Source organism: Sinohyriopsis cumingii, chromosome 2 (assembly GCF_028554795.1).
Source record: "Sinohyriopsis cumingii isolate HCF-2022 chromosome 2, ASM2855479v2, whole genome shotgun sequence".
NCBI classification, from domain to species: domain Eukaryota; kingdom Metazoa; phylum Mollusca; class Bivalvia; order Unionida; family Unionidae; genus Sinohyriopsis; species Sinohyriopsis cumingii.
Window position 1 is genome coordinate 109722164 of NC_142962.1, and position 27022 is coordinate 109749185.

Consider the following 27022-nt stretch of genomic DNA (forward strand, 5'->3'; position numbering starts at 1 on the left):
TGCAATACATGCATGTCATATATCACTACTTTGTTACCTTTGCAGTCACTGTTGCATTTAAACAAACACTCATACAATAACACAGGTTTGTCAATGTCACATAAAATCCCCCCCCCCCAAAAAAAAAGAAGCGGAAATATACCAGGAAAATATTTATTTATTCTTGCTACTGATTTTCCTTCTCAGAATATAACTGTTTCCTTAGGACTAAATATTTAATCGTGCTCAATCATCCTATGTTTTCTTAGAATGTTAAAGGCGATGTTTAAAATGAACTTGATTTCTGCTTCATTTTTCAAAAGCAAATATCCTATAAATAAACCCGATTCCATAATATATTGATGTTGCTCTGGGTGATATGATTTGTTACTTTACTTACCAAAATATTAGTGGTGTATAACCCCCTTTGTACCTCTCTAGAAGAATGACCCAGCACAGATTAAATGGGAAATTCAAGGTAAAATATCCAGGTCCGTGGTTATATGTGCTAGCCGCACTATTACCTTGATACATCTTGTTATTGTTTTGGATACGAGTAAACATTATAATTTGTCCAGCATAATTTGTTTAAGGTAAAACATCTAGACCATTTTAGAATTTACGTTCCTTTTTTTTTAAATTAATCTGAATTGGATATGTGAACGAATAGGACCAAGCAGCATTTTGTGTTTACCTTAATCACGTTTACTCAGCCGTTTTCTGACGCAATCTACAATATGAATGGGAAAAGTGCCAAATTGCCACTCCTCCCTATTCTCAGCGAGCTTCTCTGCACCTTCTATGAGGCTCTGACTACGTTGGAACTGAAATGGTAAGACAGTTATTTTATTTTTCAGTCTCGATCTCTCCTTCAGTACGTTTAGAGGTTAATGGACTGTGTCTATATAAACGAAGATTCTTCCTTTGTTCGTGTATTGGTCTTAATCAGGAATAATGCGCTATACGCCGTTTAAAAAAAAAAAAAACGAACACCTTAATACACTAATTAGAAGCATGGACTCCGAGAACAATATAGTCTAAATAGAGGTTTTATGAATAATGGGTACATAGTTCATGCGTGTGTGTGTGTTCAGGTGTGTGTGTGTGTGTGTGTGTGTGTGTTTGTGTGTGTGTGTGTGCGGTAAAACACTATGACAAGCATATGGTTCGCTTCAACATAACGAGTGGTACACTTTGAAATGAATCTCAAATTGAGCATGCATTTGAAATAATTAAGGAACGTCTCATATATTCCGAAAGTACAAAGTACAATTATCTGAATTTTTGACTTTAGGTTTTTCGTAACTGGATTTCCCACTGGCAATTGTCAAAATAATTTGTTTGCACAATCGTTAGGATCAACTTGCATGAGTCGTGTATGTATGTATGTGTGTATGTATGTATGTATGTATGTATGTATGTATGTATGTATGTATGTATGTATGTATAATAAAATCAATCAACTGTGTGGGTTAGAAATATTGTTTATTGAAATGATTCATAATCAGATCTATCTGTGAGCTACTAAATTCATCCAAAAATATTGGTATCTGTCCAATTGTCCCTGGAAACGAAATATGCTTTTTATGAACTTGCTTCCTTAATTTCAAAGTAAAACACACCCACGTGCATACTCACCTAATGCGCTTGCCTCTAAAACACTGTTTCATGTAAATGAAAGATGTTCGCTTCACAATTGCTTCCTTAATTTCCAGGCAACACATATTCACCCAGGAAATACAACCACTGACTCAACTAAACTATAAGCCTTAGTAAAATTTAAATGTGGCTTGAAACACGAGAATTTGTTTTGCTTTCCTTTCCCAAAACTTGAATGCACTTCTCAAATTTAAAAATGTTCACCTGAAAATACAGTTTGTTTTAGTTCAAAATATGTGTCTTCTCGTTCACGGAAGCAATGCTATCAACATGCAGTAATGCGGATTTATTCGCACGGCATATCATTTCTTACGTTATACCGGTGGTCGAAGAAGAAAAGGAAAAATGTATGCGCTGGCTTTGCCTGAAGGTTACATTGTTTGTATATATATATATATATATATATATATATATATATATATATATATATATATATATATATATATATATATATATATATATATATATATATATATATATATATATATATATATATATATATATATATATACATATAAATATATATATATATATATATATATATATATATATATATATATATATATATATATATATATATATAGTTACGAGTATATGCTCTTGCAAAACGTTACATTAAAGAGTGACGACAACACGCTGTAAAAACTTGTAAAGTCATTTATTTATGTCAAATATAAAATGAAAAATGAGAAATAAAAGAAAGTACGGTTTTACGATTCAAATCCAACATAATTCGAGAATTAAACATTACATGCACTAAGAGTAAAAGGTCCTGAATGAAACTGAGGCATTAAGGATAAGCAGAGTGATGCAGTGTCAAAAATATTATTCACGTTTTTATGTTCTCTATTTAATTATATAAAGGTCTGTGTCAAGGAAATAGCTTCGAGCACTATCATTTCCAGGGAAAACAATCACAAAAGAAACTCAATAAAGTGAAGAAATTAAATAATTGAATCCAATTGGATACAACGTAAAACAGCTCGACTTTTAAAGTGTTAAGACACGAATGACAATTCTTTCTCAATAAACATTAATAACTGTAACTAAGACACATGTCAGATTCCCGGGTAATGGTTAACCTTCTAAAAGTTTGTAACAATTGATAATGTATATTTGCCATATAATCCATGTATAGCCTTTAATTAACATAATAATTCTTACTCTGACAATGAATACACATATTAAATAGGTGTTTCCTAAAGATGTCACTGGTTCTGAATCAAGGTCAGAATCTATATACTGTATTTCCTTTAGTATGTGTGAACGGATAAAATTTAAAATAAAAAAAAGCATGTTAAGGAGATACCAACTTCATTCTAACAAACCCAAGTCTAATAAAATATATTACCTTCCTATAGCATTTAATGTACTAAAATTAAACAAAATAAAACTAACAAACAATTAAATTAAATAAGATCTACATAACACTTTCCCCATTAAAGGAAAATAAGGATTTATGTAATACATTTTTAGTTTTACCATATGTTAATTCTACCAAACAAATAGCTTAAACCCTTTTGATTGATACCAGGCATACAATAAATAATATGTACATACACGGGAGAGTGCATCAGCTATTAAACTGTGTTTTCTCTTATGCCTGACGTCAATACCATATTCTTGTAACAAAGATTTTCACCTTAACACTATCTGATTTTTCTTGTTTCATCTTGCCGATGAAAGTAAGTGGGACTTGATCGCTAAACACAATAAATGAAGGTGCTGAACTAATGTAAACTTCAAACTGTTTCAATTCCAGTAACAATGCCTAATATTCCTTCTTGATTGCTGAATAATTTATATGATGCTTATTTGTAAGCTCTTAGAACAGTAGCACAATGGATGATCAACACCATTTTTATCTTCTTGAATAACTACTGCTCCACCTACAACATCACTTGCAGCAACAGCCAGTTTGAAGGATTGACTTGAATTTAGGAGCTGTTAAAACTGGTGTGCTCTTAGGTATGGGGTTACTTGCTCAATATATTTGTCGAAGGTTCAGTAATTATGGAAAAATTGGAATGGAATTTCCGACAGTGTCTAGCCATACCTAACAATCGCATTAGTTGATTTTTACTAACAACAAGAGGGAATTCAGAGATATAATTAGCATATACAGGTTTAACTTATCAATTCATCACGATTTGTCCTAGAAATGTTATACAACACGGCATAACTCACATTTTAGAAAAGTTAATTGTCAAATTTTTATCAGTAAATTTGTCAAAGAATATCTTAAATGTTATTTACAGGTGTCGTTGTAGATGATGCCAACATATACGAATTACAGTCACAATTATGAAGATCAGAGGTAATTGTATTCATTAGACATTGAAAAGCACTTCGTGAACATTTGATTGCAAACGGCGTCACTTTATATTAATAAGGACCATGTGGAGTCATGAATGCAGACATTTCCTTTGCTCTTTACGTCAGTGGAATTTGCAAATATCCTTTCACAGGGTCAAACTTGGTGACATACTTGGTATTTCCAATTTGATAAATACAGTCATATTTTCTTGGTGATGAAACTGAATTTGGAAGAATAAAAAAGAGATACAGAACTATAGTACCAGACTCAAAGGTTATCTCTATTATAATTCTGTAAATGATCTACTTTCTAATCCAAAAAGGCATCTTAGTTTCAAGTGGATTAACCACAACAATGTCTGTAACTAGGCCGTTGCCTAGTAATAAATGAATGACCTCAATGGGTAAATCATGCACTGTTCCGACTGCAATGGGTTATGAGACTAAGTCTGATGACAAATTTGCACAATGGAAAGGGACATAAACAAAGCCGCACCCTAATCTCTGAACAGGAACTCTCTCATTATCAAAATGTTTCTCAGATACAGACAAAGTATCTCATAATAAAATGCATTGAGAAGCTCCTGTGTCAATTAAAATGTTAATAGGGACAGTATTGGGTGAATCACCTGAGAGTGATATAGAACCCTTCAACATTGACACTCCTCCATAATAAAGTCAGACTGTTCTTTATTAAACCTTACAAATGTATTGCTTTCAATACATGACCATGACCTTGACCTCTTACAAATAAGATCATTTCGAATAGGTCTGTCTTGTTTTGATGATTATTTTTTTAATGTATAGATATAATAAAGTAACGTGTATTTTCTTATACAATAGGTACACGTAAGAATAAGGAATTCTGATGATTCATATTAGAAACTTGATTTCTAAAATGTATACCAGATTTTAATTTAGATGGTCTTATATGAAGCTGAGTGGAAGGCTTTTCATTGCAAAGGAAAGTTTATGAGCAAAGTAATACAAATCAGCAGCAATTTCGAAGGTTTCGTGATGAGTCCTAATGTCATTATGTACAGTTATTGAACTATCCACGTAATACAAAATTATCTGATGTTTTCATTATTTTGATAAACTGTCTTGGCTAAGCACCACATATCAAACAACTGCTGTTTTACTCTTGCAAATTCGACATGAGTTTGTCCAGCTTCGTTTTTATAGTTCCTGAATTTTAGTCGATAAGTCTCTGTGACTAAATAATAGCACTTTATGATGCATCCCTTAAGCACATCATAGTCGGCACTCTGCTGTACTGTCAGAGATGCATATAGATCTCGGACTTTTTCCAAAACGACCACACTGTAATAATTGAGTCAACTGTTCCTTGACCATTTCAATTTTTTAGCAACGTTTTCAAAATAAGGAAACTATTTGTGCGGTACCTTTTCTCTGAAAAGAGGCACTAACCAAAAAATCTTAGTAACATCAAAACTTGAATTTGTATGCAAAGTGGGAACGTACATTTTGCTTGCCAGCTCTAATCATGCTATTCTAAATTGCTATTGTCTTTCTTCCTTCTCTTTTTGCATTTACATTAGTGTCCCCTCCTCTTTCCCCAGCATCTATCGTTTTTCGTTTTTCTGCAATTGAAAACGTTCTTTCCGCAAAAGCATTTGTTCTTTATCTAACTGCATTGGTATCTCACTCTCTATCATTGTTCTCCAAATATAAATTATTTGCATCTTATCTCTTCCCTTTGAAGCTCAAGCTTTCTTAACTCTATCTTGTATTTGAACTTTAATTCCTTTGCATTTTTGCAGGAGTCTGAAGCATACTTGTTAATCGAAACCAAAATACTTGTATCCAACACAACCACAATATTGAACCAAACTATTTTATATTTCTTGCTTCGTTTAAGAAGCCTTTGCCTCGGAAATATATTTTCTGGCAAGTTGAAGCAATTCACTGATTTTCTGAATAGGATTTTAAAGTATAATCTCAACGTTTGATGACACTGTAAAACAGCCTAATGATTTTACGCAAGATGTATTAAATGATAAAGAATATTTAAGGTATACAAAATCAGAAACTAGGGTAACTTACATTAGAGAGACAATGTGTTCTGATAAACTGAAGCCAACACTGGTATCCCGGACGAGCCACCAAATTTATGTTAAGAATGTGTGCCCTTAAACATGTAGCAGAAAAGTTTGAAAACAACAATGTTTGAGAAATTTCACAAGTACTTTATTTTCCTAGAATAACAAAATGAAAACATCCGATAAAAGGAATTTACAGTTTTAACAATTAAATCCAAAAGTAATCAATGAATTACAAATTAGAAGTACATATAATACAATGTCCTGAATGAAACTGAATTCGAGTCCCGATGAAATCCAAAATGGAAGGTTCTGCTGGAACGTGCAAAGTATAGATGTGTTAACAGTTTTTTGTTGAATCACCTAAAATATTAATCCAATTGTGTTAACAGTCTCTTGTTGGATCACCGAACATATTATTCCAGTTTTGAATTCATTATAACTTCAAAAAATTGTCTCAGAATTCTGATGGAGCACTTATATATTTCAATGGAAAATAATCACTTGAAACTCATTATTTTGAAGAAAATGAAAACTCAACCCAACCTGGAAATAACATAGAGCAACTTGACGTCTCAAACGGTGAGGCACAACTGATGGAAGTAATATCATAACATCAGTTATGCGACTAACTGAAACGCAAAACAGATTCCCTGATGATTTCCAGTCTTCTAGAAGATATACAGATTTGTATTAATAAACACTTGCTTTTTTTCACGTAGGCACGGTATGGCCTTTACTCAATAATTCTTAATCTGAGAAAGAAGAAAAATAATTAAAAACATACATTACGATGTTGTTTCTCCCGTAAACTTAGTACTTAGTGTTCCTTGTAATGTTCCGAGTGTTGTTTGTAACAAGATAACCGGGTGGGATTTTCAGATTCACAACAGAACACTGTTGATGGTGATATAAATTCGATGTTTAATAATGGATGACTTGAATTAGCAATTAATTATGAATATGTTCATGTATATATAATCAAAATATTGGATTTAATTAACATAAGAACGCACAGACGTAATGATGAAAACTTGATATAAATTAATTGAGCAAATACAAAGCCAAGGTGTGAATGGTTCACAACGATTTGACAATGAAACGATATATATTGTTTATTCAGGTAGTAAGCAATGTTCAGTTCACTCATGTAATGACATTATGGTGATAATAAAAGGGACAGATATAAAACTTATCTTAAAAGTCCGAAAGATGCAAAGGTTTTTTTTTTACGAACCCCAAAATTAGCCCACGGCAAACAAATAGCATATAAGGAGATACACTCTGTCATCAGTAAACTTTATTTCAGCATCACAGCTGTAAATCTCTGTTGTTGGCTTTACAGCTTGTACCACGTCGACTCACACTATCCTAGCTTGGCGCTTGGCATTAAAAGGTTAGCGTTAGGACTGGTCGGCCCGGTGTCAGGATAATGTGACTGGGTGGAACATCATGCTACATGTCTGCAGCATGAGGCCCCAGTGCTAGACATCACTATAAACTGCCACACGGCAAACATCGTAGCGATATGACTGCAACGTTGTTAAAGCTACGCTAAAATCAAAATCACATCACATCACACTTAACGCGCTTTAGCATACTGTGTATTAAGATAGGGTTGACATTCTCCATCACGCGGACGTGACCGAAACATTCAGATACAATTTTATTATATGTTATATTGGTATTAGCGTTATTTGCAATTAACTTAAGTCTTGTTATTTATCAGTTAAATTGCTTTAATCTAAAATGATTATTTATTAATTGATAGCATTTCCAGTAGCTCTTATAAATATATTGTTTTTTTTTTTTTAATTAGATTATCTTGTAATGGTTGTTTTGATCTTATGGTTTTGTTGTTGTTGTTGTTGTTGTCGTAGGGTTTAACCATTTTTTAGCACACGAAAGGCTATACATGGCGGCCAGTATTAATGGTGGTGGAAGAACCCGGGAAAACCCCAGAAAGAACCACCAACCCACGAGAAGCTACTGGCAAGCTTTCTCACATACCCACATTAGCCGAATCCTAGACTCGAACTCACGCAGACAGAGGTGAGATGGCAGTAATCCGTTACGGAGAGCGCTTTAGACCATTATGTTTTTGTATCTGCAGTTCCTTATCACTTCTTATGTAAAAGGATTGAAATTCACCATCACGCTGACGTGATGGAAACCATCCTTTTCGTAATCTTAATATGTTGTGTTTAGTATTGCTTCAAGCATCATGGTGCTTCATTTGAAAGTGGATTGAAATTTGTCATCACACGGACGTGAAGGAAACCATTATGTCGGATTGAATGTATAGCTATACGAATACATGTTGTTGGATTACATCATTTATCTGCGTACGTTTCAAGTATGTATTTAAACAGTATCGGACACAGTTTTGTTGTTCAGCTCAGTGGGATGCGGTGGTTGATACGTCTATGTGTTCCTGAGGACATGACAATTAGTTTTAAGGGGTCATCGTTTGCCCATGTTAACTGTTTCTTGTTAAATTAGCCAGAATTATTTCTTCAGTACGACACATGAAAGCGGCAACAGAAGATTGTCAATTTGTTTGTATGCGTCCTTATTAAAGTTTTGTTTAATTTGAAATATATTCAAAGAGAAAATGTTAAAATATAAAATAGTTATTTAAACGTTCGGTATGGTACCTTATTATCCATATTTGTTAAAAAGGGGCTTTATTGTTTCAGCGTGTTTCTTTTTGTACATTATGTTTTTTGGTGTTTTAGTCACAAGGCCGTCCTTGGACCTACTCTTTATAGTGCCTACATATTGTGGCCTGAATCCTCGATTGCCTGTGACTATATATGTTTAAACAAGGATCATACTGCAAACATAATTCGTGAGGCGGCGTCCAAAGTAATACTAGTTTATAAAAAAATTAGACCCTCTCAATGAATTCTCTTACAAGTGCTCACTGTGTGGCCTTTCCCATGATATGGTCTTTACGTGATGTTGCTATTAATCTATATTGCTTCTGGTTTGCGCCGGATTGACATTTACAATCACGCGGAAATCGCGTGTAATATAAAATGAATTATTGTATTATATAGTATTTTATATGTTATCATCTTTGTGTAAAATAAGTCAGGTTCTTCATAATATGGTATATAAGTATGTATAATGTGCATTTTATTTGTGTACATTCTTCCTTTAAATATTTCAGGGGTTTTACAGTTTTCGCAATCAGTTTAATGAGTTGTGTTCGTTATTATTCCAACCCCCGCTTTTTGAATTAGTATAGTATTTTTGTATTATGAATATAACATTTAAGTTTATTTTCAATATAGTTTAATTTCTGGGATTGAATATCGTGTACTTCCTGTAAACATATAATATCATAATTCCTTGTATGTTTGATAAGTTTTGTTTTACTTTTGTGATATCTAGACCGTTTACCTGACTATTTTCAAACTTTCCTTTCGCATAATCCAAACAAGTGTTTCTTTGTTTTCCATTTTAGTTCGATTTTTGGGGGTTATACTTTAAAAGGGCATTGGCCTAAATCTTAATTTGTGCTGTTTTACATGTTGTTGCCACTGTTTTTGTTGATGTTGTTGTTGTTGTTGTTGTTAGTGTCGTTTTGGGTTGTGTTCTGTGCATTTTGTTTTGTGTGTTTGTGTGTGTTTGTGTTTGGGATCGATTCCTTGGGTCCGTCCCTAATGTTTTGTTTCTTCGGACTTGTAGGTGTTGTTCTGTAAAATTCGGATGTGCAGTTGTGCTCATTCCATAGTGATGTTCTTGTTGCCGTTGTTGCAGTTGGTTGTTGTGATTTATTGTTTATGTCATTGTTTTTTTCTTGAATTGATTTGATTATTGTTGTATTTGGTGTCGTCTCTCTCAGCATGGTCATACTTTTCTTTGTTCCTCTTGTGTGTGGTGTTTTTGTTATTTATATTGTCGTGATTGGTGTTGATGTATCTTATTCTGTGGTGTGTCGTTTGTTGTTTTCATTTTGTTTAGTGAGCTGACTTTCCTTTCGTTCTTCATTTTCTTTGTCAATGTATGTTGCGTTTGTGTGCTTGTGGCAGTCTCCATGTCAATAATGGTTGGTATTTGTTCTTGTGGTTCTTTGTCTCCCTGTGTGTTTATTGTTTCCTGTTCTTGTTCTGCTTCTTTGTCTTTTGGGAGTGTTGTGGGAGATTATGTATGTCTTGTGCCAGCTGTTGCTTGTGCATCAGTTGTATTTACGTTGTTTTATGTTTCTTCATTTAGATCTAGATCTAATTCTAATCATTGTATTGCTGTTTTTTTTTTTTTTTTTTTTTTTTGTTTTTTTTTGTTTTTTTTTTGTCATTAATGTAACGCCATCTATCGTTGCCTGCTTTCCCATAAACGTCACATGGAGTTATCATGTGGCAGTTGCATAACCATTGTATAGGGAGGCCAAAAACGTTTCAAATTTCTGTGATTTTGGGTGCATATGGCATTTATATTTTGACAATTATTTCTCCTGTGCAAAGTCCTGGCATCGTTGTATAGGTGTCATATTTTACGTTATGTACTTTGACGCCTGTGAGCTTTCAAAACCTTCTTGGGAAATGTTTAAGCTATTTCCTTGGGGAACATGTACACATATGTCCGTAATTATTTTCTGAATTAATCTGATGATTGGGGGAAGGTGTTACCTTGACGGCCCTCTCACATAGGTCAATATTACCCTGTGGGAGTAAAAACTCCTTTTTGGAGGTATTATAATGAATACCCCTATTCCTACGTTGGAGAGAGTGTCCATATTGTGGGCATTAATGCCCCTAGCAGCCAGTGCTGCTATTATTTCTATCGTACATGGTCTCTCTTGTGCGGGGAGTTCTGAAAAGTCTATGGCATGTGATCTTCATTCACGGTAGGCCTTGAGCAAACGTCCCTGCTCTATTTCTTCCTCTCCAGTTTGGAAGTATTGTTTTAAAAAGTCTTCACTGTTAATGTTGGACGAAGAGTTAGTTGCCATGTTTCTATTCAGGTTTTTGGCTCTTATAAGGGCTTTTATAATATAAAACTTTGGCTAAATTACGGTTGCAGTTGATACTATTTGTATGCTTCGTCAGGTGTGAAATACTAATTGTTGTTTGCGTGATTGTTAGTATAGAAGGTAAATACTTCTCCTTGGGTGTATAGTAATCTTGCGATCTTCAAATCTGTAAAACGTGCTCCCTGAAGCCTTCCTGGGTGACATTTTCTACTGTATGCGCAAAAAATGAATCAAGTCCTGTAAGCAGACTGCTGGCTGACAAGACCTTTCCGCATTGTAAAGATATTTACGTACGGTGAGATATTTATACACAGAAATAGTCTATGCATTGTATGCATTCGGTTCGTCCCATCAAGAGCACTTCGCATGTGAGGCATGGGATGAACCGAACTCACTATTTCGAAATAGGAACCGAACTCACTATTGCGAAATAAGACACAATATGCATACTTCACCATCAAAGGCTCACACAAAATTATATTTTTCTTATGCTGCATTTCACACACTTACCTGCATGTGCCCGCGTGTTATTTTTCAACGCGGTTTCACCTAGCCAATTTGTACCTGACGGTTCTGCAGTGAACAAAATATAATCTCATGATAATCAATACTACCAACATTGTACAATTTTTGCGTGATCGACTTTTACGCGACACGCAAATATTCACTGTCACTGTTCTATCATCATCCGGTATTATCTAAATTGTGCAGTCCTGCTGCTCAACATGATAATGATATGGTTTAAATGGGACAAACTCTATTTATTAGTGCTAAATGTGGATGACCAACCATACTATCCTATTCTTAAGGAATGCAGCGAATCGGCAGCTTGTTTGTTGAAACACATACTTCGCTACATATTCATCAGAATCAGTGTTTCGGTAACATGGACATACACTAGTTTAACAACTTATGTACACATGCTCAAAAACCCTTAATGGATACGTGCACTGATTGTACACGATACAGTAACACGTTATCGAACTGTTATCCATACAATTATGTAATAAAGATATACATTTTACTGTATAATGAACCAACACAATATTAAAGAGAGTATCTATGAGATCGAATAATTATGCAAGATGGTCTTGTGGTTCAACTCGATATTTAAAAAAGCAATGATGATTTTGAGATGGATACATCAGCGAGGTCATACACTAGCAGCATAATCAAGATTTATCAAATTACTACTGTGTGGAATGGAACTGTCATTGGATGATTTGCACGAACAACATCTGATAGCTAAATGTGTTCCACTGGTAATCGCCATTGATAAAATGAGAAAGAGTTGTCTCCGGAATATATAAATCGTGCTGCTTGAAATGCACGTGCGAGAAAGCTAACAACACTTGTGCTCGAATCCGTCAATTTGGAATATCAATGTCATCTGTACCAAAACGTAACCCAATAATTAACGACGAAAAAGTTATATTTTTATTGATATCAACTATATTATGTGTCTTAGTTTCACGTTGCGCTGTCTATGGCGGGGTATTTCACGGCCTGTCACGCACATACAAACTAACCGTTAATTCTGCCGCACGCATGTCCAATAAAATGGCATATTTTTCGGTTAGACGGAGATGTATTCGTGACAACGACTGATTATGACATCGTACATAAACACGCAAAGACACAACCGAATGACGTGGTGGGACCTCCGGAGAAAAGCTGTAAAGATCATATCAATGTTGCGTTTGCCCTCGGACTATGTGCCAGGACGAAGTATTGCTACCGCCGACTGCTTCACAGACTATATATACATACATCATAGGCGTGATATTAACAATATCAGGCAATAAATGACGAACACCACCCCGTGTATCGTTGTTATGTCGAATAATACATTTAACGCTCCTTAATTTTTAACATATCGCATAAATTGTTGGAACATGTTCGTCTGTCATGTAAAATATATCATGTTTCTTTTCGTTTCTATCCAATCCGTGTGTTTCGAACGTGCGCAATTGGTGTTCCGTAAACTTAAAATAATCAAGAAAAAAACTTTAAATTATCGGGATCTTCAATAGCTCATTCAACAAATCTAACTGCAAGATGTGAAACATTAGATGTAAGACGCATCGGTTGTCATTTGTGTGAACGATTTTATTTCCAAGATCATCATTCGGATACTCAATTACCTACTGCTGTAGTAGAGTCCATCCTAGCTCGGTTCTGATGGACGAATTTATTATGTTAACGGCGCAATTGTATTCCATGGAATACACTACTGCTATTTCAATGGCGGCGTTGTTGGAATGGTAGCTACTTCCAAGACATCTGCCATTCCAAAAGCGGCGGCTTTATGCGAAAACACCAATGCATTGTTACCGTCTAATCCATCAAACGATTTTTCTCTGATATTTGGGAAAGTATAATACAATCATAATTGTGTCATTGCCAACTCAAGTGACAGACCGTCGGGGTCTTTTTTTAAAGCTGGAAAAAAATATCGAATTCCGGCTGCGTTGCCGTTCCTGATTTCATTGTGGTCGTAAACGGGTTGTCTTAGCGATAATATGTTCCAGTCGTATGGTAATTTATGCGGCCATTATTATTTATACGGCAGATTTTAAACTGGTGCTGGCAACATCGGCAATGGTATATTTGCGTTATTGTGATGTCGATAATAAATAAATTCAATATATGAAAGTATATAGTTGTTTAACCCCGTTGACTTTATCGATGATATATTTATATCCGCATACTTTGCCCAGCACGTTATTTATGGGTGCTTCTACAACATTTTACTGGCACTTATAGAAACTATTAAGGACAGCAGCAACGCCGACAAAAGCACCGACAACGATTTCAACCACGGTCGATATAACGTGCGTAGCTGATAACGTACCAATTAACATCATTGTTGCAGCAACCAGAGAAGAGCCAGCATATTCATTATTGTCCATGATAATGATTCATCTGCGATAATGTTTGTGTTTTGTCATGTGCTAGTCGTTGATTTCTTGCAGCACCGCATTCCACGTACACGCTTGATTATGTGCAAGACTGAGTGGGATTGATTGATCGTCGCCATAAATATGGTGTTAAGTCATTAATTACAGTGTTTGTGCGACGAACTCCAAACTCCAATAATCTCTTGCTTCGCTTAATTTTGTATCTTCTGCTTCCAGTAGAACATGTCAACAGCACTTTGTTTTAAGCGAACTGACACGGGTCTGGAAAATCAGGAGAATAACGCCTTGGATATGTCGTAAATGTATTAAATTTTGCAGGTCAAAGCACTGTCAGTGTTCACCCACGGTGACCTCAGCGACATATTTGATGGAGCTGTTTTGTTGTAACCATGTTGCATAAGAAGACATTACTCTGTATATCGCATTGATTCGTTCGGTCGTATGAAATACACATGCGTTAATCTTTTTTTTTTTTTTTTTTTTTGTCTTTGTTGTCATTGAGTCCTGTGCATATTTCAGAAAACCTAATTTCGATCACTTTTGTAACTCTAAACAAATCATTAACTGTTCATTTTATGAATCTGCGACAATTCGTAAACGCGATTACATTATTATTATATTCAGATCTGAATATGGTCAATCTATCAATGATTGTCATTAAGTAGGTCCTTCTCGTGGCATCGTTGATGTCCACTTATTTCTTCGTTACAGCGTCATCGTCGGATTCCTGTTCTTTCAAATTAGCAATTGTTTGTCCGCACATGCTGAGTTCACCAGTCATTTGATCACTGGCTTTAGCAACACGTTTAATGATCTCTCCGACTGGTACGATTGACTGTTTTTTGTTTGTTTTTTTTTTTTTTTTTTTTTTTTTTTCCGCCATCAATTATTACCACGATCTTATCGTTGTTCACAGCTGATACTTGCAGGAGTGTCTACCCACCTGCTATTGTTTGGCTTTAGCCGTCAATATTCATCCAGAAAAACAACATACGTATCCGCATCAACCGCGATGAGACGCATACAATTAGCAAGTTCATCTCGTGTCGGACACACTGACAGATCGATGTCAACAGGGAACATGGTTTTAGCAGCTCTTCCGTAAATATATACCGTTATAAATTATCCACCTGTTTGAAAGATACTAGTTTACGCGGCGTCGCTGATGACATAAACACAGAGTTAAGTACGGCAAGTACGTCTGGTCTACATATTAGTGGAGCCGTTATTGCATGTCCTGCTAATGATGTTGTTAATGATGAATACAAGATCGGAGCGCAATACCACTGACATGTTTAAAAAATTTTCTCGGCGTAGCAGATAATTATGTACAACTAGTTTCCCATTTAATGCATCCTTCTTCAGGCATACAATCTTATTAAAGTAACGGATGATGTCTTCAATTTTAAAATGACAATTACTTCTGTACGTATATATGACAGGATCTCAAAGATAAACGAGTCTCTAATAAATCCTGAATCAATGCAATACTATAAAAAAGAGATAAACAGTCATACATATGCTTATATTGTTATAAAAATTATACAATTTATCAATTTAAACAACAACAAAAAAAACAAGAAAAAGGTAAACAATTCTATATGGTTAATTGGTATTAAGGTCATTAGGATAAAAAAGTATATAAGTTATTAACCAAATACGTTTCTTAATTCAAGTATCCATGCACAATAAACATTGGTATGAAAGAAAACTAGAGTAGAGAATGATAATTGGTATTAAATTGTGTTGAAATATTTGAAGAAAACGGATGATCTCTAAAAAAGTGTATGAAAGGAATGATTATTCAATCTCTTATAAACTTGTTGAAGTGTGTGCCCAACATATTGCGTGTTACATTTTTGCAGGTTATCATATACATTAATACGCAGTTAGAGTTATAATGTAGAGAAAATACCTTTTATATTAGGTCTAGTGATTTAAGTACTTTCTGTTATGTTTACACATTGAGATCACCGGTGTCTATTACATTTAAGTGACGACTATGGTCTTTGCATTTTCTGCCTGTTTAGTTCTAATTAGAAAATCTTGCAAATTATTGGGTCTTCTATAAGCAAGAATTGATTTATTGTTGTAAAGATATGTTACACTGCTTTTATTTGATAAATTTAGGAGACTCCAATATTTATTAATTATAAGGCCAATATTAGGTAAAAAAAGAATATACTGTATTGTGAAAGGAATTATATTATACATTTTGCTGTGTTTAAAGCATCATGTTAGGTAAAATTATGGTCTTTGTTCAAAGCAGAATCAATTATATGCGTAGGATAATTTCTGTTTTAGAAGTTAGTTTTGAATTAATTCAATGAATTATGCAACTGACAATCGTTTCAAATAATGCGTCCGTATATGTTGGCGTGACTATATGGTATACCGTTTGTACATGACATGGGATGATATGAAGAATATGTCACATATTGGTGGATATTAGTTTCCGTGACATGAATATGTTTAGAGATCGTGTTATCAATATTTGTATTACTTTAACATCTAAACATGAAGCATGCGTACTAGATGCAGTATAATACATAAAAACGTCAATTGAAAGTTTAGCCGATCAATTAACCTTTTCAATTCTTCAGTTGAATGGTTCCAGATCATACATATATCATCTGACAATCTAAACCGATCAGATTGATTAAACGTTTCGTTTTGAAGTAAATCTTTTATATATTTTACCCATGAAAAGGGAAGCGAATGAAGGAGCCATTGGACTACCCATTGTTATACACCTTATTCGTATGTAATTTCTTTTATCAAATTGAAAGTAATTATTTTCCAAGATCAGCATTATTATTTTTACAAATATCGTCACTAGATAGTATGCTAATATTAGGATTGTTTCAAGACATTATTTATACGTTTCAATACCATCTATATGCGGAATGTTTTTATATAGGGATGTTACATCTAATTATGCCAGGATTGAGCTATCATATAACTGTGGAATAGACTTTAATTGTTTAATCAAATCAGTAGCATCTTTAATGTACGAAGGAAGTGGTCTCATTACAAGGTTGTAAAACACTATCAACAAATTTGGATAGGTTTTCAGCATGTGAATTCCAACCTGATATAATGGGTCATCCTGGATATATTAAAGATAAATTACGGTCAGGATTTTAATGAGTTTTGGGTAATATGTGGAATTGAAGTGTACGTGCTTTAAAAGGGAGCGTAACCAATTCCTCATACACGGAATTATTATTTTTAGCGATCTCATTACTGCATGTTGAAATCTTTTAGTTAATTTCTATTGACGGATCTTCAATAATATGTTTGTAGTAATTTGCTATCTACGTATTCTTTGACAATATATTTACCTGCCATCACACGATGGGTCACGATCAAACACTAGTTTGAACTACGATAATCTCTGACACAGTCGTATTCATTAATATTAGATGAAATGCAAATTGTTTTACGAGGAACTTGTTATATGTATAACAATAAAACAGTATACAGGCCTGATCGGCGCTCAAGGAAAAAAAATATCCTCAAGGCAGATTGGTTTATACTCCGTAAAGCATTATCATGTACGTAGCCCGTGATATATACTGTGCAGTTGCCTTATCGGTCGGTCTGTTGCATTTATGATAAACTTGTTGCATCGAACATATGGACGAATTTAATCTGCACTAGCAGGCAAGTGAAATTTGCTCTTTACTTCTCAAATGGAACAAAGGTTGTTGGTCAGTGTGTGGTCACAGGTTATATTATATTCCTACTGAATAAACTATACTTCCAAGCAAATTTCAGGGCAAATTACACAAAGTTATTCAATACATTCAGTTTTATAAATAAAGCTAATTAATTTACCATATATTCAAACGCTTTATATTTATATATTAATTGAATTTAAAATACATGAATTGATCAAAAAAGTGATACTTTCATTTTGCAAAAATTAGAATTTTAGATGATTTACCTTGTAGAATATATATTGTGGACTAAACATAGGGTACATTTGTTTCCATGTATGGATCATTTCTAAGCATGCCTTGAGTTTTGATATGACTCCTTGAATCTTTCTTACTTTTTCTGATTTTTACACTTTTAATTCAAGAGTTTTAAGCATCAAAGTACGTGCTCTCTCTCTCTCTCTCTCTCTCTCTCTCTCTCTCTCTCTCTCTCTCGCTCATGCTTGATGTCACTTTGCAATTTGAAGTTATGGTGGTGCCACTACTGGTGACGATGTTCGGAAATCAACATTGTGGATACTTGGTCGAATCCATCAAAATGACCAAATAATCCGCCGTTATCATGTTTGGAAACTCATCAAAACTGTTGTTTCTTATGCACTGCGAAAGCGAAACACTGCTCATGGAAATTTCTCCTCGCAAATAAGTATCTCGGGCTGAAGATCAAACCACTGGTGTTATGATTTTCAACTGGCCATAAAGTTTATCTGAGATAAAACAGCCATCAAGAATAAGTCTAAGACGTTTACCTAACTTAAGAAGCACACAATTCGCGCGTGCGTATATCACAAGCCGTGCTCGTACATAGGCAGGCATCACGTTGACCCAGGTCGGCCGCTTTCCCGGCACAGCACTCGTCCGTTGGACCCATTTGTTATTTTTCGTTGGAACACCTGAAGTTGATGAGAGATTCCGTTGTCGATAAGTATTCATGCACTTAATACGGATCTAGCTGGTCCCTACCGACACTTCAATCTACAGGCGCGTTGCTGTGATCTTTGGCTATACGTTTGTTTTGTTGCAGTGGTCGCATGAGTGTCTTTGACGCGCCTATAGAAAACCAATGGTAATTATCCACGCTAAGATTTCAAATAAATGTGTCTTATCACTTGCTAAGGTTGACATGAGCACAGTTAACTAGATAATAGTGTCTGCTTTGCTTACAATGCAAATATTGATGCTGTACTTTACCGCCTCGTGATTGCGGCGTACTCACGTTATATCAGCGTTGCGTCAATGCATGTAATGTGTATACCACTCATGGACCAGGACAGTGGAATTTGGTGTCATGTATGTGCTTGTTTGTTGTACTTGCGTTTGTAGTTGTATGTCCATTTGTAGCTGTATTTATCACAGCGATGGAAATTATCAGAGTGGTATGATGATAACGGTTCTATTGCTTGGTGATCTAGGTTGAAGTCTTCTACCGAATGTGCCTTTCCTCTTGCATAAACTCATAGTGGTAACTTTCATGCGCGGGCGAGCATGTACGATGTGACAGCAAAGTCATGGGTGTTTACATATTGTTACTTAGGTCGATAACAAATGTACAAAACTGATATGATTTACTACTTGTGTGCTTTTGACTTACCTAATGCAAGCTAAATGGTCCATACATATGCTCACTCGGCATCGATTTTTAATAATGAAACAACTGTTTCTTAATTTTGTATTAACTGTTTCAGATACCCGAAGCTAATTTAAACTTAAATGAAGTAATCGTTTGTATAATAATATAGCCATTGGGAACATAAAAACACAAGCTTATACACATATACATAGTATGTAGAGTGTGAGCGGGTTTCAATAAGGATCGATTGAGTTTTCACACTAGACTATATTCCATTTGTTATTTGTATACAAGTTCAAAACTTAGGCAGTATATTTAGAACATTCACATTGTGGAAAATGTTCAATAATTTAGTGAAATGATCGGTAAACACCATATATCTTGTAAGTTTTGATGGGATTAATTTAGTCTGAAACTTATTTCAAATTTATTGTTAGCAGACATTGTCTTCATCTAAATTAATAAAAGATAATATGCTGTAAATTTGTCCACTAAATTTCAAATTTAGCGTAGCAAGTATAATACCTTTGCATACACGACATACACGAAACAAAATAAGCAGGTCAATATTGTGTCGCATACTATATATGTACTTTCTAACTATACAAAGAGATGACATTAATTATATTGAAAGACACGGTAGCCAGTTGGAGCATGAGAGAGAAGTAGGTTTGAGGAGAAATCTGAGCTTATTTAATATTTTATCTAAGAGCACGTGCGACATACGTTGTGATTAGTCCATGTACTCAGGTTAACTTGACTGTATATATATCTCGTATTCAACAGTAATAGCTGGATTACACTAGAAAAAATAATAGAACCTGGATGGTATGTTTCAGATAGCTGTACTAATGGCAGATCCTACCAAATAAGGTAGTATTGTCTTAACTCGAATTGACACTTAAAAGAAGAATGACTCATTTAATGTTCACTTGTCTTTATGTTATGAATGGAAAACATGTAAAGTACGAAACTGGATGATTACGTGATTTATATGGAATGCTTGTTGCGTATAAATTAGTCCAACACTTAACAGCGCATAAAATACCCGTTATGTGGTAATATTTACCAGGACACAATATAAGACAGAAAATTATGTCATTGTCAAACATATTAATAAATATCCCTATCAAAATCGACCCCTCCTAAAACTGACATGACTCATGAATCATGCCGTTTTCATATTTGATAGATAAGGAATACTGGCAAATGGTAAATGTTCTTCAAATGTATTGTCGTTGTCGATGTCTCCTATTCAAATGGTTTCACTTTAACTTTGTGACATAAAATCCTTAATTTTGGAATCAATATGTGTTGTTGTAAACCAATACGTTTGACACTGTTCGTTAGAAAAGGTGGACTATGTTGGCTCGTTTATTTTGGGTATGCTATTTTTTAATTTAGGATCTGCTGCTCTTTAACTAAGTTTGTCTTTAAACGCCATATCGCAATATGGTTGATATATCCATGCAATAAGAATTGAAAATTCTCACACAATAAATAGATTCCGACTCTGCCTAAAGTTTGTACTGATCATGTATTTCTTTGAATTATCGCGATTCTGTTGTGGTCGTTTATTATTTGTGGAGACATTTATATGGATAATTTGCACACGAGTGGTAACACTTATTGATGGCAATTTTTTGGTTCAATGAAACTTCCCTGAAAAGGTCAATAGTTCATTTAGGCAGTTGGTGATTGGAGGCCTTTCGTTTATTAGATGTGCCATTCCATCTAAGGATTGTGCAATCATGAACAAAGATTAAACAAAACATATAGATTTTGAAAACTATGTATACCATGATATCACGGACAAACTCAACAAAACACCTCCCCCAATAATAACCCCCCAAATAACACTCATTGTCACCATGGACGTATCTGATATATAACTCAACAACACACACGAAGAAGGTATCATAGATCGTAAGGAAACATGGGATATTCAACCCTGCAATGTTATATGTGGTCAAATATGTAACATAGATTCTAATTTTTAACAACTTTGTCATCATCAACAACGAACTCTTCCAATAATTCATTGACAATCTGCTGGACACAACAATGGCACCTTAATATTCCAGTATTTTCATGGAAAGATTAGAGCAAAAACTTCTCAACGAAGCACCTTAGCTGGTGTAGATTCACAGAGAATCAAACTGGATCGAAACATGCGACCATTTCAAAATATTTTTAATTCGCTAATACATTTTACCCTACGAGCAAATTTACGTCTCAGTCATCGAACAGTTCCAGTATAATTGTGGATACACAATCTACCCGTCTGGAGGGAGATATAAAAACTGACTTATACTCAAAACATACTGACTCTTACCATACAATGTTACAAGTATATGCTTTTAAAAATAAGTAACAGAAAAGAGTGTAAAGCAACAAAGTTTTTTTACAATTCATGAACTAATTTATTGCCGAGGAATAAATAAGTAAACATTTAATCAAAAGAAACTTACGGTGTTACGAATTATATCCCAGACAATCCTAACATTACCGAAATATATCATAATAATTTAAACTCCAGAATACAATTAAGTAAAGTCCAATATAAAATCAAAGTTGAAGGTCTTGATATGTCCGTTTTGTTGAATCACATACACATACTTTCAAGTTACAATTTACTATAAATTTCATTGAATATTTCTATCCAATAGTTTCATCAGAGCACTTTTGTACTTCCAAAGAAAACTATCACTTCTGTTTCATAATTTGAATACAATATATTCTAGCCAGAAATGACACTGGATGCAAGATATAATACAACTCGATTGTGCTAGAACTTAAAGATCAAACGAATTTTCCTTTCAGATACAAGATTATATAGTTATCTACTTGACCTCAAAATACAATTATCATTTTTTATAACAAATATTATAACAATAATAATGATAATAATAATAATAATAATAATAATAATAATAATAATAATAATAATAATAATAATAATGATGATAATAATAATAATAATAATAATAATAATAATAATAATAATAATAGTGAGGACTTAGTATAGTGCCTAATCTTTAGAAGCTCTATGCGATTTACAACATTAGACAATACCTATAAGATATAAAACATATCATGATATGATTACAAAAACAAACACCATTACATTAGAAAACATTAAAACATATCCTGAGAATAGTTAAGGGTAGGAAACATTTTTATGTCTTTACGTTTGTTCTTGCAGTCGAAATAAGTGAGTTTTGAGAGCCCTCTCGAATGTGATCACTGTGCTATTGTGTCTAAGTTCACTGAGCAATTCATTTCACGTAGCTGAGCCCTGGTATGCAAAAGAACGTTGTCCATATGACTTTGTTTTCATAGTGGGAATAATGAGTATACGATTGTCAGAAGAGGAGTGTAAGTATCTTGCTGGTATATACACATGGATGAGGTCGGATAGGTATGTTGGACTAGAGTCCGACAGTTAAACGTAGCACAGATAACACATCTTGTGTTTGATTCTGGTTCGAATGGATAGCCAGTGTTGGATACAGAGCAGCTGGGAGGGGTGCTCTGATCGTGGTACTCTAAGTATGATCCGAACAGCTGTGTTTTGAACTTTTTTGAAGTTTCTGGAGCAGATATTGAGATGAACCAGACAACATAGAGTTACAATAATACAGTCTTGAAAGTACTAATGAACACACAAGCGTTTTAATGGCATGAACTGAAAGATATTTGCGAATTGAGCTGATGCGTCTCAGCTCAAGACATGTAGGCTTGCATATGTTCATGACATGTTGGTGCAATGTGAGAGTACTGTCCAGAGTAACACCTAGGTTTCGTACTGATTGTGTGAATTTAATGTTGGTGTTGCTGATGTTTATTGTTTGAGGTAAAGGATGTGAATGAGAAAGTCTTTGTGCTGTGATCAGAATGGCCTCAGTTTTATCAGCATTCATCTGCAGCTTGTTACATGTCATCCATGATTTCAAATATATTAACTAATGGAAAATAACGTCATTTACTACAACACTACCACATTATTACTGCTACCTGATAATACCTATATTGTTTCTTCTTCTACTACTGCCGAATATTACGATTTTAGGGAACTGTACAAGATGACAGAATGATATAACCTGTGATTCAGTTTGAATAGGACAATGGTACCGCTATAGGTGCACAATTTATTTTTATCTGAACCGATATTGTCAATTAAGTGATTTGAAATTAACGAAACTCCTGCCATCACAGTTTCAATAGGAGAGGGTGAGTAAGTATGTGTATATGTATATTTGTAGGTATGTGTACATGTATATATTAATATCTATAATACAATTAAGAATGACTTGCAGTTTGTGTCCTAGAGAAGCATGATATTCAAATAATTATTTTCTGCATACATATGCATTTCCCAGCCCCTTTGATGGATCATTTTTTGAAGTGGTTAATGGATAAAAACATCATTATGATGTCTTAGGAACTTAAAATTTACATTTAGTTTTAAAGAATAAATGGGCCATTATAACAATCACTTGATATGATTATCCATAATTAAGGGAATGACTTTTATATTTATGTTAAAATATCTAGGTCCCAAAAAGATTAATTATGAAATATTGACATACATGTGGTCAAGTGTTTGATTCTTACTGCTGATGTTGTAGTACCATTTGATGAGTTCGAGTAATTAGTTTCCAAGATTAAATCGAAAAACTGAAATTTAATAATTCGCAATCCATAATTTATATTAGCCATGACTTCACTAAATTGGGCAAGACGAAGTTGACAGTGGGTACGAACAAAAACAACACATAGATACGAGTTATTTAAATAGAACACTAGATCGCCGTCAAATAACATCACGCTACCTTAGCAATCTTTATCCTTCATTGTATGTTTGCAAAAGAATAAAATGCTTTCATAGGTAGTGTATTGAAAGGTTGACACCGTGGATATATATGACAAAATTGCACCTGTACTATATGATATTTGACGGCGACCCATATAATCGGGGTAATAAAAATCGCAATCGATTTCAGGTCATCCACTCTAATGTCATACATAATAGACCCTTTCCAGTGTATTTTATCATTTTTTTTTCAATTGCAGTATAGTTTGAAGAGTACTCTTTAAGCTGTGAAAAGGAATTCATATGAATCTGCGGGAGCTGCTTTCGTTGAACCGAAATACAGGATGTTCTGTTACCGAATCTGGACATCTGCAAGGAGATGAAAATAGAAATATCGAGTAAGAAATATACAAGTAAAATTTTGCGATAAACAAGTGTGTACAGTTAGAATCTGAATGATGGAATGGTCTTCAGTTTTGACTGCGATGTCATATTCGCAAATTATTTCAATTTGATCAGTCTTATATAAAAATATTAAAACTATCGAAATAAGATTTATTAAGAAAACTCCTGCTTCGAATGGACTATAATAAAATAGAATCTAGGAAACTCATTGTTAATTTGACTCTTTGATCAATCGAGGATGAAGAAAACCTAACATACTTTTCCAAATGTAAACGAAACTTGTAATGAGTTGATAAAACCGGATTGAACAGAGAGTACGAAATATAAGAGTAACTTTGTGGACAATAAGATTGTTAGGAGGTTGTGTATAATTAGAAACTGAATGATCCGATCATTCAGTTGCTGACTAAAATGTTTTTATATCGATATGTTTTTAAATTATTTTACTGGACATCACTTCAATATTATAGTTTCTTCTTCTTTGTGTTCATTACACCAATTTTGCTTCTCTTCTAATTCAGATTGTTCAGAGTGCTCCGGAAAACGTCTCTGATTTGTTTGAGCAGAGTTACAATTACCTGCAGGCCAGGACGCAAGCTGTGAAAATAATACCGACATTAAAAAATAGCTCATGTTTCAACAGCTCAAGCGGTGGCATGCAAAGGTTAGAAAAGTCTTAGGCTATCCAAAACCTGTGGTATATTTTATTTTCCGCCATTATCCAAATAGTCCTCGCGGGTGGCTTGACCAGTATCCTATATTGTTTTTTCTTTTTTTTCTGCATGTTCTCTGTTGCAATGCCGCTAGTTGAGATTGTGAGGACGTTTTTTATTCGCTTGCGTTATATTGTGTAGGAAGTCCGCTTTGAGTCTGATGAAGGGCTTCAAGACAGATTTAATTGTATTACTCCACTACTCCCAATGTAGCGTTTTAGTCCAAGAGTCCATGAGCTCTTTGAAAATCTAATGAATAATTTAGATAGATACGTGATTGCAATACTGAACATAAGTGTAAACTCTGATCATAGATTCCCAAAAGACTGATATCAAACAGCAAGTAAAACCTTGCTTTGACGCTTCTGAGGAAGGTTATTAGAAGACAATACGACTTATCAAAAGATTTTGAAATAAATTTATTGAACCAAATTAAAACGCAATTCAGTAAATATTGTAAAGCTTCACACACTTTTCAAATGGCGTGAAACTACAATACGGAGAAATATAAGGTTCATTTGCAGCCTATTCCAACATTTTTCACGCACCATTTAGCAAAGGTAATTGCTTTGCGGAATAATAAAACTAATTACTTTGCGGAATAATAAAACTAAAATAATTGCATAAGATGTGATAAATATTTTCATACTTATTAGCTTTTCCATATATGTCCAGTCTAATCAACGGTCAAATGGTATGCCTGGAATTATCCACCAAGTTATAGATAGCATTTCAGATGTTCTGCCTATGACCATGACGATCAAGTGGTTACATAACACTGTCATCAAACTTTGAAGAATATGGTTCCGTCATAGTGCTTTCACACAGTAAAGACTGGAATGAGGAAGATCATATGCTGGTGTTTGTTACTAGGGAATCCGTTCAAGAGGAATTTCGTTTGAGTATTTTGACTAGTTTTTGGACATACTGTCCGAAAACCATAACAACTATTACATTTATTATAAGAGAAATGTGTGTAAAGTAAAGACATCACGATTAATGTTCTTGACTATTTTTCTGATTTCAAATATTATCTGTCAAAAGCGTATGAAATAGTGACACAAAGTAAAAGACGATTTCCAAAATAATACATTCTTGTACAGCATCATTAAACTATGTTCGCTTGAATTGTTTTTTTTTGTTTTTTTTATAACGTTAAACTTATGTTCCATATTGAACTGATCTATACTTGAAATGTTTTAATTGAATTGTGTAATAGATTCCAGTTTTGTATAGCGCTAATGAAAAGATCGTCGATGCTACACTACTAATACGGAGTGTAACATTACTTTTACTGTTCAATGTTGCACGATGCGATCATTCATTTCAACAAATCTAAGGTTTAAAAATGCGTGACTTGTCATACACAAGGTTTCATGAGCACGATTTAGTCTTATGGGTTTTGCTATATCGTCCAATTTTAAGCTTCCGGCTTATTGCAAGTTCTTTGTGTACGTTGCTCGGTTTTGGATAAAGTCTACTTATAAATCTTACAGTTTTATTCTGATTGATGAGGTTGTGTTTATAATTCTTTAAATTGTTACCGATTCCGGCAAACAAGGAAAAAATAGACTCATATAAATAACACGGTGTTAAAGTCGATCATGATATATTTATGGATTTCATTTAAAAAATTGACTTAGTCTGAACAGAAACTGTATGCAAACATGTACGTTTTGAATAATATTGCTGGTTATGGATTCACCCGAACATAATTTGTTCTAAGTATTCAATATATTTATCTGAAATAATTGTGGCCATTGCAGGTTGTATCGAATTCCCCGATATTTGCTTTTTGTATTCGCTATGGGGGCAATATTACGCATTATGTCTTCCACATATATACTATCAGTTTGTTTTCCGTGGGCTAAATTTTG

At 34.1% G+C, this 27022-nt stretch overlaps 1 long non-coding RNA gene across 1 annotated transcript; it reads left to right on the forward strand.

Moving 5' to 3' along the window:
- Window positions 1-435: 435 nt before the first annotated feature.
- Window positions 436-26273, forward strand: LOC149805596 (uncharacterized). Its single transcript, XR_016414925.1, has 3 exons — window positions 436-811; window positions 24288-24425; window positions 24954-26273. It is a non-coding gene; the product is annotated as an uncharacterized LOC149805596 (long non-coding RNA).
- The last annotated feature ends 749 nt before the right edge of the window (window positions 26274-27022 follow it).